Below are 23,553 nucleotides of genomic sequence, written 5' to 3' on the forward strand. Positions count from 1 at the left end.
AGACTAAATCAATTTCTCTTCCTTTGTAGGCATAAAAAATTATCTCAGATGTATTCATGTGTGCAGAGCGCTACAGACATGTTTTGCTAGTCAAACTTGGCTGTAACACAGAGGACGGAAAAATGCTGATGCTATTTTGCTGAGGCGAATTTGAAATGTGATTGGTTAAAGAAATGGATCCATTGCTAATATTTTCTATGGTAAAAAGGCCAGCAGTACTGATTTTGAAGGCCCTGGGCAGATTAGATTGACATGGCAGCACAAAGAGGCTGAAATCTGATTGGACAAAAAATCTAACAGCCACATACACATACTGGAAGCAGTGCAGCCGAGAGAAACACTACGAAATGAAGAGAATAAACTGTTGGGAATAAATTAATAATATTTCATGGAACAAATATTAGAATTTAGGTTGTAAATGTAGGTCAGTGCTTCTGATAGTGTTTAGGCCAGCAGAGAAGGATTTGCTGCCCCTGACGGCCCACTAATGCATTTTACAGAAAGTTGAAAAAATATTTTCTTCAGTTTAATTGTTAATATTCAAGTATTATACATAAATTGTTTAATTATATTACTATTTATTGTTTAATTGTTTAGTTATATTACTGGAGTATTATCAAAATTTATATTAAATACAAAGTGTCCTAATTTGCACATGACTGTATATTGCAGTATGTGTATTATTTTATATAAATATTAAATATTAACATAATAAAAATGTGCTTCATCCTGCTTTACATGATCTTGAAAAAACAAACTGTATTACAAAGTGTATTAATTTACTCATACATAAATACATTATACATATAAAATATACAAATGTACCAACTTTTAATATTAAATATATTAAGCAATCTACTTTTAATAAGTACCTAACTTCTAATCTTAATACTATAACATTAATGAGTCAATTTGCCAAAAATACACTTGAATTGTGTAAGAAAGAAAGAAATTGGCAAACATATTTTACATTCTTTGTACAGCAGTGCATTACATTATGGACTATACACAGTCAGAAAGTAGTGATATAAAGAATTTACTGCAGATTCACTGGTGGCTTCAGTCTTCAAACACTGTGGAAAATAACATTTTGCTTAATTTTTCATTTAAAAAAGTAAAAGAAAAGTTAGTGTTACATCATTATTTTTGTTCAGCTTCTTTAAGCGTCGAAAAGATCAAATTCAAGATATAATTTGTATTTCTTCATTTTGTCACTTTAGTGCACAATTGCAATCATGACATAATCATACTTCTTTTTGTAGTTCAAACTAAATGTTGCGGTTCATTCAATTTCACCAATCAGAGAAAGCTTTTCAAATCAACAGGTAATTGTCCAATCGCATGCTGGCATATAAAGTATATGACATAAACGATCTCTCATAGATCCTGTTAGTGCCGATGTCGTGATGACGTCACGGCGCCAGCAGGAGGCGGCCAATACAAACCAGCATAGGTAAAAAATTCAAACCAGCACAAAGTCGATTCAGAATGTAGCAGAATGGTCTGATGTCATCTAGTCAGCTGAGGCTGATTATGCTCATTTACCTGCCTATAAAGTCGTTTCGGTTTGTGTTATGGGTGCGTTTGCTCTTTGTCCGCGAGCGAGCCGCCGTACTTCCGGGTTTACGTGCGGATAGTGGCAAGGTAGGAGCTGTTGGCAGTGAATGTTTTGTAATATGGTCTATCACACTGGGTCTTTATGAAATTATTTCATTTAAGGGTGGACTGAGGAGCTTTGTGGGGAAGCCGCTAAGCGTTTAGGAAGACGTGTTTAATAAACGTCTGCATCCGTGCCTCGTGAGTCGCCGTACAGGTATGTGTGGACGCTGACATTATTATTAACGATATATGGGCTTTAACAATCAGCTGATTAAAGTGTGTTTTCCCTATTTAAGGTGCGGGTCAATGTGCAAGGGACGTTACAGTGGGCTGCTGTAGTGGGCTTTTCGCTTGCTGTGTGGCTTTCCTGCGCTATGTGCATCGTTTACACCGCTTTGATGTTGGCTTGATTGTCTGCGTTATCCGACTGCAGCTGCTCCGCGTTACATCATCTGTGCTCTACTTTGCCTGCTTCGCTCTGCGTTGTCTGCTTCGCTGGGTTCAGCTGGGCATTGTTAACTTACGTTCTAGTTCTCTGGAGCTCCGTGTTACTTCCATTTGGCACCAGCGGATTGACATTTTGCTGCTTTTGTATGCTAACAGTTTCTTGTTGCAGCATTTAACTACCTGCAGGATCAGCTGGACCGGGGGCATGGTGATTATTTCCAACGGTAGTGTGAGTAATTGATTGAGAAGTGGCGTGTTACAGGGTAGTCATTACCTGATTCTTTGTGTTGTGATTTAATTACTCTTTTTTGCATTAGCTTTATTATTGTTTATTATTTTCCTAATTTTATTGGGTTGAGGTTTCCCTACTTTAAAGGGAATTCATTCTTTTTGACTTCTATTCTTTTTATTAGTTTGAATTTGTGGTATTTTTTTTTTTTTTTTTTTTTTTTCTTATTAATAATTGTAGTTATCTTTTTATTTTGTGATCTGTTAAGCGCCCTTTCCTCTGTTCATGTGCCTCTGTATGAATCAAGTAACGAGCAGTTTTTGGGGATGTTGACTGTGTCAAGAGCCAGGCTGTTGTAATGCGATTTGTGTTTTAAATTATTTTTCTGTCTTTTTTGCCTTCAGGAGTGGGGTGGCCAGTGGCAGCAGATTAGCATCTTGTGGTGGTGGGTTCCTTATCTGATTGCAGTGCAGTGTTCACAGTGAGGTGTGGTGTGCTGTAGTGCGTGTGTGCACGTGTGAGTGTTCTCTCTGCTTAGGACCCTGTGTGCTCTCTGCTTAGGACATCAGGCCTTCTCCCACCCTGAAGTGTTTGTCCTCTTTTCTGTTTTTTACTATTTGATTATTTTAAATAAAGTTTTGTTATTCACTCAACTCTGGTCTGATACCTGACCCAGTCATGACGAACCTGTGTGCTTTAAGGTTGAGGGCAGTCCCGGAAATAGCCCCCGGGTGGCGTAGTCGGTACAAATTATTAGTTGGTAACGCCGCAGTTGGCGTAGCTGGTACAAGTTCCGAGTCCACAACGCCGCATTTGGCGTAGTGGGCAGGATTTATTAGTTAGTAACGCCGCAGTTGGCGTAGCCGGTACAAGTTACGAGTCCACAACGCCACAAAAAGGAACACGAACATTATCTTGTGCTGGAGTACAGTACAATGGAGTACTCATTTTAAATGTTATCTCGTACCTACTGCCAGAAGAACCAAAACCATGACAGCTTGTGCTTAAACACAAGGGAACGAGTGGACTGGACTGAAACGATCATCAAAAGAGCACAATTCATATCAGGTAAGAGTAAAGAAACTCTTGACTTTTGTTGATATGGTTTGCTTAACTGTCTAAAAAATTTTCATGCATGTGCACCTACTCAGAAATTTGACAACTGAATTGCTATCATGTAATGCTGTTTTAGTGTGTAATTTAGCTAACTGCTAGCTAATGACCAGACATTAAACATAAAGAAAACTGTTTGTGTCGTCTCCTTTTCTGCAGCTGTCATAAGTGCAGCTGTACAAACAGAAAGGTAGCAGTGAACAGAGCCATGTTATGTGTCAGGTCTGTGTACAAGTATGTGCATGTGCTAACGTTTGCCATGTTAGTAGGTAACCTGAAGAGCAGCTTGTGATGTACATAGTGAGGTACTTTTTCTCCTGTACCTTAGCCCTGCCCTCAAAACCACCATAAGCTTTAATAACTGAAAAAGGCAATATTGAGGAAACATCGCATTCAGATTTATTTCCACAACAATTTGGATGCCTCCCTTCCCATGTCAAGTCATGTAGCTCATAGCTTCCATTAAATATCATTTCCATTGTTTGGACATTAGAAATTTTTTTTTTTTTTTTAAATATGTTTGTGTTCATAAGAACAAATAAATGCATACAGGTTGTATTGGCACGAGGGCAAATAAGGGATGGCAGAATCTTAATTTATGGGTGGAATATACTTTAATTGGTGTTTATGTTCATTCAGCTCAGTCTGGCAACTATAATGCCTTTGTTTGATTGATATATATTTATAATTTCAGATGTGTACAAAGACTTAATTGTAAAAATGAGATGCTTTTAAGAGAAGACATCTGGAAGACCAGTACACAGCAAGGAAAAAACCTATTGAGGCTGTAAATGTTTACAATTATCTTTCATTCAGGATTGTTGTACTGTTTAACAGCAATATTTTGTTTGCTTTTTTCCCTCCTTCCTTTTTGATTTACCTGGTGTGGGATAAAATGTTAATTTTGTAAATGCACATGTTGTTTTTAGGTCACAAGTACCTCAAAATCTCAACCACAACTGCCAGTATCTCAAAATGCAGCTAATGTTGCAATGGGAGAACTTAACAGAGACCTCCAGAAGTTGCACAAGAAGAAAACAGCTTCTGTTACCTCCACTCCATTGACTGATGACTTGGATGACACTGAATTTGATTTGTTTCGGAACAGAGACGATCAGAATATAAAGGAACAGAGCAGTAAGCAATATTTTAATTTCATATCAAATAATGAATTTTGAAAGGTATATTTCTCTTTGGTTTATTTCTTGTTAAAAAGGCAAGCTAACTTTAGATTTTTCCACCTATTTTAGATATTTTAAAATCTGACCTAATAGGGCAATGTTAGCTGTCGATTTGTCTAAGAAGGAGATTTCTAAAGCAGCAAAATGTTCCATTCCAGGTGTCTAATTTCAGATTTTTTATTCCGACTGGAAACACATGTTTAAAGTGGTCATTTGATGCTATTTGCAAGGATCATTGTGTATTGGGTATAATATATTTTAGCACGCCTTAATGTTCAAAAATCTTTTTTACACATACTGCTCATTATTGTAGCTCTTTATGATCTGTGTTTCTCAGACACATTGATTTTGACACTTTCCAAAAAGTGCAGTGTGCTCTGATTGTCTAGTGATCCAGTGGGTTGGGATTTGACCTCTTTAAATTCAAGCAGTGGGCTTGAATTTGCTGTTTGCATATCATGTTTTGATAGACATCTGGTTTTCCTATGTTTTTGCAAAAGAGGTAAATATTATAAATTAAGCATGACCCATAGAGTCGAAGTAGACAGTTCAATTAGAAATACCATATTTTAAAATAAATTACTCAATGAATCGTTACAGACTTACTGTGAATACTTTCCAGATGCTCTGTAATTAACGGTATTCTAACCTTTTATCCAATGCAACACACAGGCTGTGCTGGATAGTGACCGTGAACAAGAAGATAAAGATGGAAGAACAGAATTTGAGAACAGCCTGCTGCAGGGGACGTCTCCCCAGAAAACTTATGTAGTGCTTGATGTTGTTAAAGGTTTGAAAGGTAAATGCACAGAGAAACTGGTAACCTAAAAAGGTAAATTTAACAAATAATTGTTAATAACTGAAGGTCGGCCAACAGTGGATTTTATGGATACCAATCACTAGGTTGGATCATACTTCCTGATAGCCAATTTAGCACCGGTAGTTTTGGATACCGGATAAAAAACAAACCAAAATTATCCATGTAAAATAATAGCTACTGAACTTTTATTTAAAAAATGGTGCTGAAGAAAATAAATATTTTTAAATTAAATTAACTAAATAATTCGCTTTTTTTTGTAGAGCTTTCTTGGATTGTAGAATCTCAATCCAAGAAATGGATTGCACGTCTGTATCGCTCTGCACACATGAATACATTTGAGAGACTTTTCTATGTCAACGGAGGAAGAGAAATTTATTTGGTCTCGGACATACTTCAAAATACATTTTCAAGAAAAGTTAGACGCTGTGATAAGAGGTCGGCCATCCCCGAAGCTAACTAGCTTGTCTCAGTCCAGGAAAGGGTTTGTCCACCACATCCAGACCAGTGAATATGAGCGGTATGTGAATAACAGCCTCTGAGTAGCGGTGCAAATTATGAGTCTGGATCTCTGGTAAGTAGGTTGTATTTTATTTACATTTTTTTTTTTAAATGTTTTTGTAATGTTATTATAAACTGCTCCAGATAATGTAGGTGCACAGTTGCGGTTGTAGTGCAGAGGTTTGGAGTTGTCTTAACTCGGTTTCTTGCTTTAGTGAAATGGTAATCACCCCCAATTGTGAAATGCCTCTCTCTCTCTAATGCCCTTTTTTTAATATTGCGTTTTTGTATCATATTGATGGTTTCTATAATCGTGAAGTGATAGTGGTGGTATTAAGAGGTGGATTAAGTCGGGTAAGTCCCCACTGAAGGCCCTTTGTGCATTTTGTGAATTTCATTATTGAATTTGTGTGCATTACATTTACAGACTGGTGTTTAGATTTCATTTAAAGCATTATGCCTTTGCCTGGTTGAAAAAAACTGCAGACAAACACAGGTTTGTATTTTTGCTGTCATAAGTATCATCTCTGCTTTAGGCATGAGAAAACAAATACTGTTCTGTTGAATAGCCAAGAACAAGTACATTTGACACAGCCTCCGTATTCTCCCCTTACAGTCAGAGACATGTACACATCATCATTAAAAATACAAATCTTTGAATAACTCTTAGACGTACGCTTCGGCTCATTGTCTTGTTGTATGGTGTAATCTCATTTATCTGCAGCTCATATTGACCTGCATGATGTTGAAGTATGGAATGGTAGCCGTGCTGGTTCAAGATTCCTTTCACCTGGAATAAGAGTTCAACCTTTCCTGCTCCAAAACAACCACAAAACCATTTAGCTTCCACCTCCATGTTTGAGTGTACCTCCAAAGGTACACACTCGCTGTTTTCTGGGTGCTTGTGTTCTCGATGTAACTGCCGGAATGAATGACACCAGGCTGAAGCAAACAGATCTTAAAGAGGGATTTCAGGATCCTGCTGGGGGCGGTACGCAGCACATCACCCACATCAAGGATCAAGGTGTCAGGACCTCTTTCACGCAACCAGCAAAGAATTTAGAACTTTAGTAGACTTTTTGCACTAAATGAAGGGCTGCAGTCAAGATGTTGAGAGCACAAACTACTCTTTATTGATAATTGAAATCTTTTCTGGGAGTGTCCTATGTTTTTCCACCCTGATGGAAAAATCCTATCAGACAACATCTCTAGGATGCTGAACACCATCTTACTGAAAGTAAGACATCATGCAATTCACAACAATGATTACATTTACACACCAAATAGTTACAAGTACACACACAGCCCACTTTATAAAAACCATTTTTATTCGTGTAGTAAAATCAAGAAATAAAAACACAAGATCCAGAAATAATCTTATTGCTGGTAAAACTGGGAAATGCCAGATCAGCAAAAACAAAAATGTTCTAAGCTCTTCTAAACATTTTCATTTGCACCCAAAGCACCCATTGTAAATTTGATTATCACAGATAATCCTGATGCACTCTGTCTCACTGAGACCTAAATTAAACCAAATGTTTATATGGGTCTAAACGAGTCTACACTGTCAGGATATGCTTATAAGCCTAAGCCCCATCAGACTGGTCATAATGGTGGTGTAGCAACCATTATAGTGTCATTCTTAATGTTAGTCAGAGATTAGTATTCAGGTTTACATCATTTGAAGTGCTTGTTCTTAAATTTGTACTTTCAGATCCTTATAGAAAACCCCTACTATCTCTTGCTCTGGCCACCATGTACAGACCCCTAGGGCCCAACTGATTTTCTTCAAGAGTTCGCTTGTTTCTTTCAGTCCTCTTGATCAATTTTGATAAAGTGCTGCTTGTAGGAGATTTTAATATTCATGTAGATCAGGGGTGTCAAACTCAGGCCCGCGGGTCAAATTGTAAATATATTTGGCCCGCAAGATCATATCAAATGTCAAGTCAAGTCAAGCCAAGTCAAGTTTATTTCTAAAGCACTTTTCACAACAGACATTCTCAAAGCAGCTTTACAGAAATCAACAGTCAAGGTAAATGGTGTGCATTTATCCCTGATGAACAAGCCGTGCCAACTCTGGCAAGAAAAAACTTCTTTAGATGAACCAGACTCAAAAGCGGAACCCATTTGGGTGACATCAAGAGTTTGATCATAAATCTTTCAACAATACAGAACACTGGAGAGTGAGAACTAACATGAGTACTGGAGTATAAGATTATAAGTAAATGTTCTTACTACAGTCTTGGTATAAAAGTAGGAGCTACTGAGCAACAACATTTGTGATCATCACAGATCCAGCAACAGCTTCTTCATGCCAGAGCCTTTAAACACTCCAGGAGGTCCAATGTCAAAACTCCACACATTTTAAAAGACTGGAGAGATACATGGGAGCTAAACCATTTAGTGCTTTATAAGTAAGAAGTAGTAGTTTGTAGTCTATTCGAAACTTAACAGGAAGCCAACGTAGGGACGATAAGATTGGGGTTATGTGATCATATTTTCTTGACCTAGTAAAAACACTTGCTGCCAAATTCTGAACTAACTGAAGCTTGTTTATTAATGATGCAGGACATCCACCTAGTAATGCATTACAATAGTCTATTCTGGAGGTCATGAACGCATGAACGAGCTTCTCTGCATCGGATACAGACAACATATTTCTTAGCTTAGAAATATTTCTAAGGTGAAAGAAGGCTGTTTTTGTAACTTGGTTGATATGATTTTTAAAAGATAAGTTGCTGTCTAAAATAACACCCAGGTCTTTTAAAATGAAAATTTTGAAATGGGTCTGTAATTCGATAGCGTGTTTGGATCCAGATTAGGTTTTTTAATGAGGGGCTTAATAACTGCTCACTTGAGGAATTTAGAGACGTGACCTAAAGATAGTGAGGAGTTAATAATATTCAGAATAGGCTCACCAGCTCTATATAACACATCCTTCAGTAGATTTGTTGGAATTGGATCTAACTGACATGTTGTTGATTTTGGCTTTGATAACATTATACATCAGCACTTTATCAAAATTGATCAAAAGTTCTGAAAGAAAACAAGCAAACTCTTGAAGAAAATCAGCATAGGGCCCTGGGGGTCTGTACATGTGTCAGGCTGACGGACAGGATGCGGAAGCGGAAATAACTCAATCATCGTTTATTCAAAATCAGTTCAACAAAAAGAAACACTCACAAGTCGCGAAGAAAAGGCAAACAAAGAATATCCGCTCGGGACGAGTAATCCAACACGAATGTAAATGTCCAACGGAAACCAAAACCTGAACTGAAAGCAACTCCACGGCAAAGGGTAATCCGACTCGGAGACAGACCCAGCAGGAAGGCAGGCAGTCGCGGAATGACCAGCATGACACTTTAAGAACCGACAGCCTGTGACTCGAGAACGTGAGTTTATATAGTCTGATCCGTAACGAGCCACAGCTGTCAGTCGTTCAGGCAGGCACGGGATAAGGAGGAACCATGACAGCTACTGGGGGGGGCGTGGCAGGGTGCATCTCTGACAGCTACTGAGGGGGGCGTGGCAGGGGAATCCCTGACAACATGGTTACCAGGGCGAGTTTTCTATGCATGTCTGAGAGTACAACTTTAAGAACGAGCATGACCAGTCTGACGGGGCTCATGCTTATAAACATATCCTGATGGTGTAGACTCGTTTAGACCCATATAATCACCTGGTTTAATCCAGGTCTCAGTGAGACACAGAGTGCATCGAGATTATTATCTGTGATCATCTCATTTACAATCAGTGCTTTGGGTGCAAGTGATCTAATGTTTAAAAGACCAAACTTTAGAACTTTGTTGTGTTTGCTTATCTGGCATTTTTCAGTTTAACTGTAATAAGATTATTTCTGGATCTTGTGTATTTAATTCTTGGTTTTGCTACATGAGGAATAGCTGTGTGCTCACTTGTAACTATTTGGTCTGTTGTATGCGTGTTCTCATAGTCGAAGATTTCCTGATGTCTTACCAGTCAGATGGTATGAAGTATCCTAGAGATGTTATCTGATAGCACTGCTGCTCCAACTCTGCTGGGGTGCAGGCCATCAGGGCGGAAGAACCTAGGACGCTCCCAGAAACAGTTCCAGTTATTAATAAAAAGTTTGTGCTCTCGACACCATGACTGTAATCATTCATTTAGTGCTAAAAGTCTACTAAACTTCTCAGCCCCTCGCTGGTAAGTGACACTATGATCCTTGTTGTGGGTGATGTGCTGCGTACCATCTCCACCAGGATCCTGAAATCCCTGTTTAAGATCTCTGTTTGCCTCATCCTGGTGTCGTTCGTTCCGGTGTTGTGCCTAATTCAAACCCCGGTCTGAAATTAACCCCCCTTCGCGTGCACGCTGACAGTACCGTCGTATTTCCTGTAGATGGCACTAAAAACACGAAAGGTTGTGTATCCAAGTAACTAAAATTTAAATAGTTATTTTATTTTATTTTATTAACATGGACATAACCTGAACCCCCTCCTTGCTGTGATACACCTACACAAGTAATAATGTATGTGTAAAATACTACATTTAATCTAACATGGACAGCTGTATTATTTAGGGGGGTATTATTTAGGCAAGCTGAGTGTAAACCACCATAATTTACTTCAAGGCACTAGACAGACACTGTAACCAATTATTAAATTGTGATAGATAGTGAATAATCTTGCCCATAGAAAACAGTAAATACCCAGTTATTATCACCACTTTTCTCCCCACAGACATGCCACAGCTGGCTCAAGACATCTAAATTAACCAATTCAATTGAGAAGATTATATGATTTGCATTTAATGTACATTCAAAATGTACATTGCAAAAGAAAATATATCCTATTTCAACCAAACATACGGGTACATTTCTGCTAAACAAGCAGGTAGTCAAATGAGTTGGTGAGGATGATGGTAGATAGGTGTGGTGATTAAAACGGATGTGCAGTTAATGACTAGGGAGGAAATGTAGAGAAGAGAAAGGCATTCTTACTGCTGAATGGTGATCATGAACAGTTGTGCTCCTTTTTTTTAGAGGCTGCTATGATTTTATCAGGATTCATTTATGTAAAAAAAAAAAGCATTTATCTAAAATGGAAATCTTTTCTAAAATTTTAAGCCTTTACAATCACTTTTTATTTATTTAACACGTCCTTGCTGAAAAAAGTAGGCTATATTTTCAAAACAAAAAAAATAAAAATTCAACACTGACCCAAATTTGTAGTGTATTTTCTTAAAAAAAACCAAAAATAAATACAAATTATATATACATATATAATCAGCACAACTGTTTCCACCATTGATAATAATTCAGAATATTAGAATGAATTCTAAAGGCTTGGGTAAAATAGAGGGGGTAGAATTCAGGCAGGGGGCTTGCCTAAATTTCGGCTTGCCTAAATAATACCCCCCCTAAAATAATACAGCTGTCCATGTTGTTAGATTAAATGTAGTATTTTACACGTACATTACTTGTGTAGGTGTATTACAGCAAGTTTGGTAACTCTGAGTATGGAGGAAAAAGAAATAGAGGGGGGGGGGGTTGAATTCAGGCAAGGGGTTTACATTCAGATTGTCTAAATAATACCCCCTAAATAATACAGCTGTCCATGTTTTTAGATTAAATATAGTATTCACACATACATTATATACACATACATTATTACTTGTGTAGGTGTATCCTACTTGTCTCCTCCGTCGCTGCCGCATCCAGGGTCCGTGTTGCACCGGTGCCGGAGTTGTAGGTGCGCTGGGGCTGGGCAGAGAAACACGCGGAGTTGAGGTGCTGGGAGCGTTAGGTTCAACCCGGGAATTTACCTGGGACGAGTGCGTGTCCGCCTGGGATGTTTCCAGCGCCACTTTCCGCTCTCGCAGCTGGGCATGCACACAGCCGGTGTTACACCAGAATCTGTGACCACCGTATGTTGTGACCATAGAGGGCGCTGTTGCTAAAATGCAGCTTAAAATAGATCGTCTAGAGAAGTTCACTACGCAAACAGCGTAAATGCAAACATAGGCGTCCATTGGTCATTAAATGTTCTTGCGGGAACGCGCCTAGCGCCGTGCACGTTACCATGAACGCGCGTGCAGAACATTGCCGTCGTGCTGCAAAGAAACAGTTGCATGCGCCACGAACTTAAGACTCATTTACAGTACTTAAAAAGCTAAGCTTTTCAAATGCTTTTGATATTTAAAAAAAACAACCCTGAATGTTATTTATTTATTAAGGCTAATAAAAAGCATTGACATGCGGATGCTTTAGACTGTTAATTGTATATATATATATATATATATTTCATTATGTTAACATTATAAATGAAAGTGTGTGTGTGTGTGTGTGTGTATATATATATATATATATATATATATATATATATATATATATATATATATATTGTATAGAGTTATTGTTATTCGGTAATAAAGTGCTGTATAAAAGACTGAAATTTGTTATTGTTCTCCATATTCATTCTAGTGATACCGAACCCTCTCTCTCTCTCTCTCTCTCTCTCTCTCTATCTCTCTCTCTCTCTCTCTCTCTCTCTCTCTTATATCCTGAAAAGTGAACAGTAACAAACTTACAGCAGGGTCACCAAATTTGATAAGGCATTAATACAGGCTATCAAAATCCGTTACCTCCCTATATCTCACATGCAATGACTTGAATGTTCTTCATATTCACTTTGATGATGCCTAACACTCTCTGTATTATATCCTAAAAAAATATTCGGGTCTCATGTCAACAGTAACAAGCTTACAGCAGGGTCACCAAATTCGATAAGGCATTAATACAGGCTATCAAAATCCGTTACCTCCCTATATCTCACATGCAATGACTTGAATGTTCTTCTAATTCACTCTGGTGATGCCTAACACTCTCTGTATTATATCCTGAAAAATATTCGGGTCTCAAGTCAACAGTGACAAACTTACAGCAGGGTCACCAAATTCGATAAGGCATTAATACAGGTTATCGAGATCCGTTACCTCCTTATATCTCACATGCAATGACTTGAATGTTCTTCATATTCACTCTGGTGATGCCTGACACTCTTTGTATTATATCCTGAAAAAATATTTGGCTCTCATGTCAACAGGAATGTCAACACCCCCCTTTCACACAGAAAGCTTGCCCTTTTGGTTTCTTTGTTTTTTTTTATTAAATTTTTTTTTTTAGTTAATATTACGTTTTTTTTCGAGTTTATTATTTTTTTCATCTTATTATGGACTTTTATTTGTTTATTAACTACTTTTTAAAAGGTCTTCCACGGTCTGCCCATGTATCCCACACGCTGATCACGTGGGGTTCTCCAATTTCACCAGCATTCACTAAAACTTAGAGTGTCCACTTAATTGTCGGTCATTAACTGCAAGTGATATCTGTTAAAAATGGATCATAACATGGTTATGAAACTTAAAAAGCTTCTTTTAGAGGGAGAATATCCTAAGGACGCCGACAAACATCAGCGTTACATCCTGAAATGGAAAGCCTTGAATTTCTGCATGATCGGTAAGTAATTAGCAGAGGAGCAAAATGTAAAGTTTGTTAAGGACATTACTATGTTTATAAAATAAGCATCATTTAATCAATATAAAAATAAATATTTTTTATTGATTTTAACAGTTCCATCCTTGACGTTTCCAGCTGTATGTGATTTTCTCCCGAATAGGAAGCATAAAATTGGAGATCTTTAAATATGGCAGCATTTAATTTTTCCTTTATTTCAACCAGGAGTCTAAAACCTGTAACAGCATGATAACAAAATCAGCTATATAATATATGACAAAGCCAGCTAAAGAGAGTCTTTACATGGTTTGGAGTGAAATATCTCCTGCTATAGAGCTCGAACTTTATTGAACAACTTTGGGATGAATGTGAACAATGACGGCAGGCCCCAGGCCTCCTCACCTTCTCACCTACATCAGTACCAGACTTTACTAACCTTGTGGCTAGATGAACACAAAATCCCTGTATATACAGATGCAGAGAAAATTGTTGGTACCCTTCCATTAAAGAAAGAAAATCCCACAAATGTCGCTGAAATAACTTGAAACTGACAAAAGTAATAATTAAATAAAAATGTGATGAAAATTAACTAATGAAAATGTGATATTGCTTTTGTGGTTCAACAGAAGCATTTAAAATAACAAAATAATCACACTGGCCTCGATAAAAATTATGGAACCCGTAACTTAATATTTTGATGCACATTCTTTTGAAGCAATAACTGCAATCAAGCGACTTCTGTAACTCTCAATGAGACTTCTGCACCGGTTAACAGGTATTTTGGCCCACTTCTCATATGCACTGCTCCAGCTGTCTCAGGTTTGAAGGGTGTCTTCATGTTACAGCTCTTTCCACAGATGTTCAACAGTATTTAGATTAGGGTTTAAGGAAGGCCATGTAAGTCCAATGTTTTCTTCTTTGTTGTTTCTTTGTTATTTTTAGCTGTGTGATTAGGGTCATTTTCCTGTTGAAGGACCCATGACCTGTGACTTAGAACAAGCTTTCTGACACTGGGCAGCACATTTCACTCCAGAATGCCAGTATAGTCTTAAGATTTAATTGTACTCTGCACAGATTCAAAACACCCTGTGTCAGATGCAGCAGAAAACATAACCAAGCCTCCTCCATTTTTCACAGTAGGCACGTTTTTTTTTTCTATGTATGCTTAATTTCTGCATCTGTGCACATAGAGCTGATGTGACTTGTCAAAAAGTTCCTGTTTTGTCTCATCTGTCTGAAGGACATTCTCACAGAAGCTTTGTGGCTTGTCATTATGCATTTTGGCAAATTCCAGTCTCGCTTTTTTATGATTTGCCTTCACTAGTGGAGTCCTCCTTGGTCGTCTTCCATTAAGTCCATTTTGGCTCAAACAGCGACAAATTGTGCGATCTGACACTTAAGTGTACCTTGAGCTTGGATTCCAACTCTAATCTCTTTGGAAGATGTTCTGGGCTCTTTGGTTCCCATTCGTAATATCCATCTCAATTTGTCCTAAATTTTCCTTTAGTGGCCACGTCCAGGGAGGTTGGCTAAAGTCCCATGGACCGTAAACTTCTGAATAATTTGTGCAACTGTAGTCACAGGTACATCCAGCTTCTTGGAGATGGTCTTATAGCACTTACCTTTAAGATGCTTGTCTATAATTTTCTTAATAATCTCCTTAGACAACTCTCTCCTTAGCTTTCTGTGGTTCATGTTCATGAAACCTAAACAGCACAGTGACAACTTTTCATCCTTTAAATAGGCAGACTGACTGATTACAAGTTTGAAAACACATGTGATGCTAACTAAAGGGCACCCATTAATTTATTAATCAATCAATCAAATTTTATTTATAGAGTGCCTTACAACAACCAAAGGAGCACAAGGCACTTTCCAGTAAAAACATCAATAGACAACAAAATATAACAACACATTGTACATAAAATAGCAGTCGAATCAGAGGCTATGTGTTAAAAGCTTGTATAAATAAATGTGTTTTCAACTGCGATTTAAAAACACTCAACAAAGCACAGTGATGCTTCGTAGGTGTGCTGGAAGTACGTTCCACATCTTTGGTCCCTGGACGGAAAATGACCGTTATCATGTACATGTAGTCAATTATTTTCAGTCGTTTTTAGGTGTACCATCATTTTTGACCGGTCCAGTTTCATTTAAATTATTTTTTTTATAAATGCTTCTATTGAACCAAAATTCAAAGACAATGTCTGATTTTTATTAGTTAATTTTCAGTACATTTTTATTTGATTATTACTTTTGTCAGTTTCAAATTATTTTAGCCACATTTGTGTGTTTCTCTTTTTTTTAATGGAAGGGTAAAAACAAATTTGTCTGCATCTGTACGTATACATGCACTTTGATCAGGGATAACATTGTGACCGTAGAACATTGAGTGGTGACGTGAATAACACTGATTATCTTTTGTATTATTAGGATATTATTAGGATTAGAATATTATATGGCAGCAAGTAAACATTTTGTAATTAAAGTTGTTGTACTATAATAAAAAAAACAACAAGTGCAAGGTTTTAATTGAGTTTGACTGTTCATACTAGTTTTAAAAAGGATCTTATGATTATGATAATTTACATTATTATTATTTTTTTTCCAGATGACAATTTGTTTTACATTAGACACAAGGGATCCAGCAACACTAAAAAATGTCGAGTTGTTTGTAGTGCAGAAGAGGCTGACAGCCTGTTTAAGGAGTTCCATAGCAGCAACATAGGTGCACATTTCGGCCAGCTTAAAACCAGAGATGCCATTTCTCAACGGTACTATTGGCCTGGCATGTCAGCGGACATAGAGAAATGGGTAGGTTAATGCACTGCATTAACATTTTCCTCATTGACTTCATAAATTCAATACCTTTTTAATTGTATAATAATAACAAATTCATATAATTAAAATGTCCAGGTATCACAGTGTACAGTGTGCCAGAAAAATAAAAAAGATATAAAGCTTAAGACAGACCTCAAACCTATCAAGGTAACAAGAGCAAATTTATATAATAAACTATATTATAATAATATAAATTTTACACTTTATTTCTTGATAATACATATTTACAAAATATGTTAAATATAATTTTTTTATCATTATAAATGCTTTCTATTCATGTCTGTTTTTGCAGGTCAAGACTCCATTTGAACTGGTTGGAATGGACTTAATTGGAAAGTTGGCCAAATCTGACCAGGAAAATCAATATATATGCGTAATAATAGATTATTGCACGAGATGGGCACAGGCATATCCTCTGAAATCAAAGTCTGCTGCAGAAGTTACTCAATCAATATTAAAATTTGTTTACCAATTTGAAGTGCCGAAACGAATTTTAACAGATCAAGGCAGAGAGTTTGTCAACACAGTAAGTATATTATGCTTCACAAATATTTTTATTTATGGAATATTCTTTGTTGCGTAAACAGATTTATGTAAAATGACAAAAACCTATGTTATTAACATATTATATAATTATTAATACATATCTTCCGTAGATCAACACTGAGGTCTGCAAAATGCTTGGCATAAAAAGAAGTCTTTGTGCCCCATACCACCCTCAGACCAACGGATTGGTGGAGAGGCTCAATGGCACTTTACAGAGGTGAAGAATGCATCCACAACAGTTAATAAACATAATTACAGAAAAACTTTTCAATCAATGCATGTTCCTTTTGTTTAAATACAACAAAATAGGTGAACAACACAAACACAAAAGAATTTCACAGTGAATCGCTGAAGCATGTTCTGTTGACAGAATAGTCCAAATGTGAGATTTTGGTCTCTAACAGCTGTATGTTATTTAAGACCGAGAACAGGAGATATAATAATAGTGGACTGTCTCAATTCCATAGTCAACCATTGAGATGGAAGCTTAATGGTTTGGGGTTTTGGAGCATGGAAGGTTGGGGATACCAAGGTACATTTTCATCATGCAATTCCATCTGGAATGTGGCTCATTGGAACCTACTTCTCCGTGCAACAAGATGATAAGCCAAAGCGTACGGCCAAGCTCTGTACACATTTTTTATAGAGCAAACAGTTGGCTGGAATTTTATCTATCATGGCCAGTTACCGCACCTAAATACTTTTGAACTGCTCTGGGATGAACTAAATCACACAATAGAAATTTTCAATTTGTGACAAACAACACTTTGGCAAGTTTTACAGGAGGCATGGCAAACTATTTAAGCAGAATGTTTGGAGAAATGAACTATTCAGATGCAGAATCCAGGGTTGTGATGTCAAAGAATGTCATTATGCCTGCAGAAACAAAGTCAGTCCTTTCCAGGAAGTCACAGCTAAAACAGAATTTTTATACACAGTCTATATAACAGTTTGTCAACTGTTACCTCATCTGCCACCATTATCTTCACAATTTCCGGTACATTAGGTTTAATAACCGAATGGTGTCCCTTCCACCCTTCTTTTTCATTATCAATAATAACATGATTCAACCAGATTCAGCATGGTCCAGGCTGGAAAGGCTCGATGTCATTGCACCTGCAGTGGTAGAGTCTAAGGCTAGAAATTAATGCTTTACACATTTGCACCCAATCACTTATTATTTATATACCGATTATAATTTATCACTTTCTTTGGTAATGATGAATAATAATAAATTAGCAAAAGGTATCAAAAGTATTAACAGTAACAAAAATAAACATAATAAATGACAATGTGATATGAAGAATATAAAAACATTTTATATCTGTAAATTTTTGTTGTTGTTTGGACAAAGAAAATCTCATAACGTTATATTAACTTGTCTGTTGTATAGAAACAAAAGAAAACATGCACATGTTTTACAAAAAAGTGTTTCCAAATTTTTGACACTGTCATTTGTTCCTGTCATACTTTTAACACATATTTTTGTAGAGCCCTTGCAAAACTGGTTGAGGACAAACCCAATACCTGGGACCAATATTTGGACGCAGTCATGTTTGGGCTGCGGACAAAGAAACAGCTCACAACCCAGTTCTCTCCATTTTACCTTATGTTTGGTAGAGAAGCACGATAACCGTCCGAGGTTCCAGAACATTATGAGGTGAAACAAAAATTTTTTATGCCTACTATTTCTTGTAAATATTTAGGTACAATGACCAGGCATAACAATATGACATAACAATCTGAGCAGTGAAGTGAATAACACTGATTATCTCTTCATCATGGCTGATAGACAGGAGGTGGAACTGGAGGTAGCAAAGTAAATGATGTTAAGGTTTTCGTTGGGAGTGACGAGGATGGACAGAATTAGAAACACGTTTATTAGAGGGACAGCGCATGCAGGATGTTTGGGAGACGAGGTGAGGGAGGCGAGATTGAGATGGTTTGGACATGTGCAGAGGAGGTACATGGGGTATATCAGTAGGAGAATGCTAAGGATGGAGCCACGAGGAAGGAGGAAAAGAGGAAGTCCAAGGAGGAGGTTCATGGATGTGGTGAGGGAAGACATGCAGGTAGTTGGTTTGAAAGAGGCAGATGTAGAGTACAGGGGGGTGTGGAGACAGATGATCAGCTGTGGCGTTCCTAATGGGAGAAGCCGAAAGAAGAAGATCCCTTCATCGTGGCACCTGTTAGTGTGTGGGATATTATTAGGCAGCAAGTGAACATTTTGTCCGCAAAGTTGATGTGTTAGAAGCAGGGAAAATCAGCAAGCGTAAGGAATTGAGCGAGTTTGACAACAACCATATTGTGATGGCTAGACAACTGGGTCAGAGCATCTTGAAAACTGCAGCTCTTGTGGGGTGTTCTGCAATGGTCAGTATTATCAAAGGTGGTCCAAGGAAGGAACAGTGGTGAACAAGCAACTTTGTCATAGGCCAAGGCTCGTTGATGCACGTGGGGGAGCGAAGGCTGGCCTGTGTTGTCCAATCCAACAGACGAGCTCCTGTAGCTCAAACTGCTGAAGAAGTTCATGCTGTTAATGCTTGACAGGTCAGAACTGTTTGGGCAGAAAAAAAGGGATCATCACAGTATTCAGCAATATAATGTATTAATCATACAAAATTATGCCTGGTCAGTGTACATCATTTAAAAATAATATAGAATATTGTATGGAATTTAGATAAACTAGTTATCATTATTAACATGTTTCCATAGGTTGATGGTTCCTTCGATAATGACTGTGAACAGGAAACAGTTGCAATTGACATTGAACGCCATAGCAAAATTATGGACATTGTTGATCTTAATGTTGAAAAATCACACAACAGAAGAAAAAGAAGGCTATCAGATAAAACCCAACAAAGCCTTCAGGTGGAAGACATGGTGTGGCGACGTAATGTGCGCAGTGAACAGCGCAAAGGAGGAAAGCTCGACCCTGATTATTTTGGCCTATTTATGGTCACCAAAATAGAGGGGAAAAGTGTTGATCTTGTTGATTCAGATGGCCGGTCAACATGCAAGGTCAACATTGACCATCTCAAACACCATCATGAGGAGACTCCACGAATACCTCACAAGTTGAGGAGGCATCAACAATTTGCCCCCTTTCAGCCATCTAATAAAACCTCATCTCCTGCACCACCTGCAGACTCCTCTCCTCGTCCACCTGCAGACTCCTCTCCTTGTCCACCTGCAGACTCCTCTCCTCGTCCACCTGCAGACTCCTCTTCTCCTCCACCTGCAGACTTCTCTTCTCCTCCACCTTCAGACTTCTCTTCTCATACTTTTGCAGGCTTCTCTCCTCCTCCATCTGCATTCTCCTCTCCTCCTCCAGCTGCCGACTCCACTGCTCCTGCAACTGCTGACCCCTCTCCTCCTCCAGCTGCTCACTGCTCACCTCATGCATCTGCTGAAACATATCCTCATGCCGCACAGCAATTATCTTATGATGTTACCTCTTTTCATGAAAATTTTAAGTATCTTGGATAAACTAACTCTGCACAACATTTCTGTTCATTCAGTCTATGTCTTAGCGAAAATAATTAATCTCTTGTACTTCACATCATTTTTTACATTTCTTTTTACATGGAAACAGATTTGATATGCAGGTTTTATACACTATATTGCCAAAAGTTTGTAGACACCTGGTCAGACTTCTGTAAAGATTTTGGAATGTGCTTGTGGAGATTTGTACTCATTCAGACACAAGGGTGTTAGTAAAGTCAGGTAGGTAGGTGTGGTGAGGAGGCCTGGGGTACAGTCAGCATTCACATTCATCCCAAAATTGTTCATTAGGTTTGGCTTTCACTCCAACTCATTCTAAGCATATCTTATGGAGCTGGCATTGTGCACAGAGGAATTGTTGTGCTGGAACAGGTTTGGGTCTACTAGGTACAATGAAGGAAAAATGTCATGCTACTGCATGCAAAGACATCCTATACAATTGTGTGCCTTTAGCTTTGCGATAGCAGAATGACTGGGCAAGTCAGGTGTCCCAATACTTTTGTCTATACAGTGTATATAAAGAAACAACCCACATTTTGATAAACTACATAAAAGTTATTTCAATTTATATTTTTTGTCACACAAAGGCATACAAGATGCATGGGGAGGCAACAAGTCACATGTGCTCCTGTCAAAAATAGGACCATATAAACTTTTTTTGGGACATTGCCAGAACTGCTCCCAATCAAGAGCTCGAGAGTGAGGTGAGCTGAGTTGTATATGCAAGTATACAATACAGAATTGTACACTTGTGCTGTATCTAAGTTTTATTTAAGGTTATGCTATCCTTAACTTGTTAACATTTATGTTATGTAATTTTCCTGCCTCAGGTGATCAATGCATACATGGCCCACACTGTAAAAACCCACAATCAGATACGAGAAAAAAAAGCACTTCACATCGATTCATTCGAAATGACACGTATATGGGAGGGAAGGGGCTCAAGATTAAAGGTAGGCATGGTTATTTCTCTTGTAAAGCTTTTTTTAAGTGTATTGTATTAAATTGAATTGTAATTGTATTTTTTTAGTGTGATCCAACAAAATACAATATTATTTTGGGAGCTGGACATTGGCTGTAAGATGACTGCTCTTTTTTTTGCCAACCTTTGATAAGAATTTAAATATATCCAATAGATGTGAAAGAATATATGAGTAATAACAATTTTTATAGGCAATCTTTCCATCTGAAAGAAGAAGCCTTATATTGGATCCCCTGGGAAATGATTCGAAAAAACTTCAACAGTGTTTGCAGTCCACAAGGTAACCACTGAATTTACACAGACCAGACATAACAATGACATTGTAACATTGTCATCAGTGAATGAACTGCACTGAATAGCTCTTCATCATGGCACTTTTTTGTGGGTGGGATATACTTTACTAGGCAGCAATTGGACATTTTGTCCACAAAGATGTTGTGTTAGAAGGGGCAAATTGTGATGGTTTCCTGGTCTGCAGTGGTCAGTATCTATCAAAAGTGGTCCAACGAAGGAACAGTGGTGAACTTGCGTCTCATTGGCTACTTGATTAAAGACTGGCCTGTGTGGTCCGATCCAACAGACGAGCTACTGTAGCTCAAATTGCTGAAAAGTTCATGCTGTTTATGACGGTTTACGGCTGTTTTAGCAGCAAAAGGGGGACCAATATGTGTAAACATGTAATTGGCATATTTTTACTTTTCTTACACCTTTAAGGGCCTTCATCAGAAAACAAGGCTGCCATGTATCCAGGTGGGCATCCAGCACAGATGCACACTGTTGTCAGAAAGATGGCACCTCATGTGGGATATTTGTCCTGAAAGTAAGTTTATGTTTTTGTCATTTCGTTTGTCGTTTCAGTCATTCTATGTCTACCGTATTATTATTTAAACAATGTTTTGATGTCACACATTCTTTGGTTTCTATTGTATTAACAGTTTGGTGGTCTATATTTTAATTATCTTCTAAACACTGATAAATCAGTTATAAATTTGCCATATTAGTATGCAGAGAAACTACTGTCAGAGGAGCTTCTGACATTTGCTAACAACACTGAAGCAGTAAATCTGTATCGAAGACAGATTGCAATGACCCTGCTAAATGAGACTGGTACTTTTCTTTAATTCTATGGTTTTAACTTATGTAATACATTATTTAAATGATTAACACATGCATGCAATTATTGACAAGTTGTATTGTTTTTAATGGTGACCAGATGACCTAACTGAGCTGTGCCACAACTGTGGGGAGAAGAGCAATGGGCAAAAGAAGACAGTGAGGAAAAAATGAACAACCCCTATCATCTACTTGGGTAAAATGCTGTTAAAATAAGGCAGTTCATGACAGTGTTCTGACCATTTTTAACCCCTTGTACATAGCATCTGTCTTAAAATAGAATATGGTGTATGTGGATCCCAGCTCAGATGTTTCAGATATTTACCTTGAAATGTTTCCTTTGTTGTTACAGATTCAGTGTGACGTGTGTGACCGGTGGTTTCATATGCAGTGTGTTCAGGAGCCCGATCCCTTCAAGTCCTACAGCTGTGCGGCGTGCACATTTTAAAATTCTCCTTCCTTTCCCTGTTATTATTTGCTATTAATATTTTGGTATTCAAGTTACCATTAAAACAAATAAGTTGTAAAAATGTGTCATTATTATGATTATCATTTTTAGCACAAGAGTATTAAAGTACACAGAGTACACACTATACAAGAGAATAAAATGGGATGTATGTTTTACATTTGTGGTTAAAATTTGTGGTTACATTCATGAGATAATTAAGGACACTTAATTAGATTTAAACAATCATACTGGTGTGTTAGACATTATCAAACACAAAACAGTATGGTATTAATATTATTATGGCTTTGTGGAGAACATTCAAGTCATTGCATGTAAAATATAGGGAGGTAACGGATCTCGATAACCTGTATTAATGCCTTATCAAATTTGGTGACCCTGCTGAAAGTTTGTCACTGTTGACTTAAGAGCCAAATATTTTTCAGGATATAATACCGAGAGTGTTAGGCATCACCAGAGTGAATTTGAAGAACATTCAAGTCATTGCATGTGAGATATAGGGAGGTAACCGATCTCGATAACCTGTAATAGTGCCTTATCGAATTTGGTGACTCTGCTGTAAGTTTGTCACTGTTGACTTAAGACCCAAATATTTTTCAGGATATAATACAGAGTGTTAGGCATCACCAGAGTGAATATGAAGAACATTCAAGTCATTGCATGTGAGATATAGGGAGGTAACGGATCTTGATAGCCTGTATTAATGCCTTATCAAATTTGGT

The 23,553-nt window shown here is 37.6% G+C and overlaps 1 long non-coding RNA gene across 2 annotated transcripts; it reads left to right on the forward strand.

Moving 5' to 3' along the window:
• The first annotated feature begins 1,433 nt into the window (after positions 1–1,433).
• LOC124392215 lies at positions 1,434–22,895 on the forward strand. Of its 2 annotated transcripts, XR_006927128.1 has the most exons (10): positions 1,434–1,644; positions 1,720–1,813; positions 20,858–20,974; positions 21,101–21,223; positions 21,301–21,347; positions 21,444–21,532; positions 21,967–22,072; positions 22,254–22,359; positions 22,466–22,561; positions 22,718–22,895. It is a non-coding gene; the product is annotated as an uncharacterized LOC124392215 (long non-coding RNA). The 2 variants fall into 2 exon arrangements; XR_006927129.1 differs by lacking the exons at positions 1,434–1,644; positions 1,720–1,813; positions 21,301–21,347 and having other exon boundaries at positions 20,860–20,974.
• The last annotated feature ends 658 nt before the right edge of the window (positions 22,896–23,553 follow it).

Source organism: Silurus meridionalis, chromosome 10, assembly GCF_014805685.1.
Source record: "Silurus meridionalis isolate SWU-2019-XX chromosome 10, ASM1480568v1, whole genome shotgun sequence".
In the NCBI taxonomy this organism is placed as follows: domain Eukaryota; kingdom Metazoa; phylum Chordata; class Actinopteri; order Siluriformes; family Siluridae; genus Silurus; species Silurus meridionalis.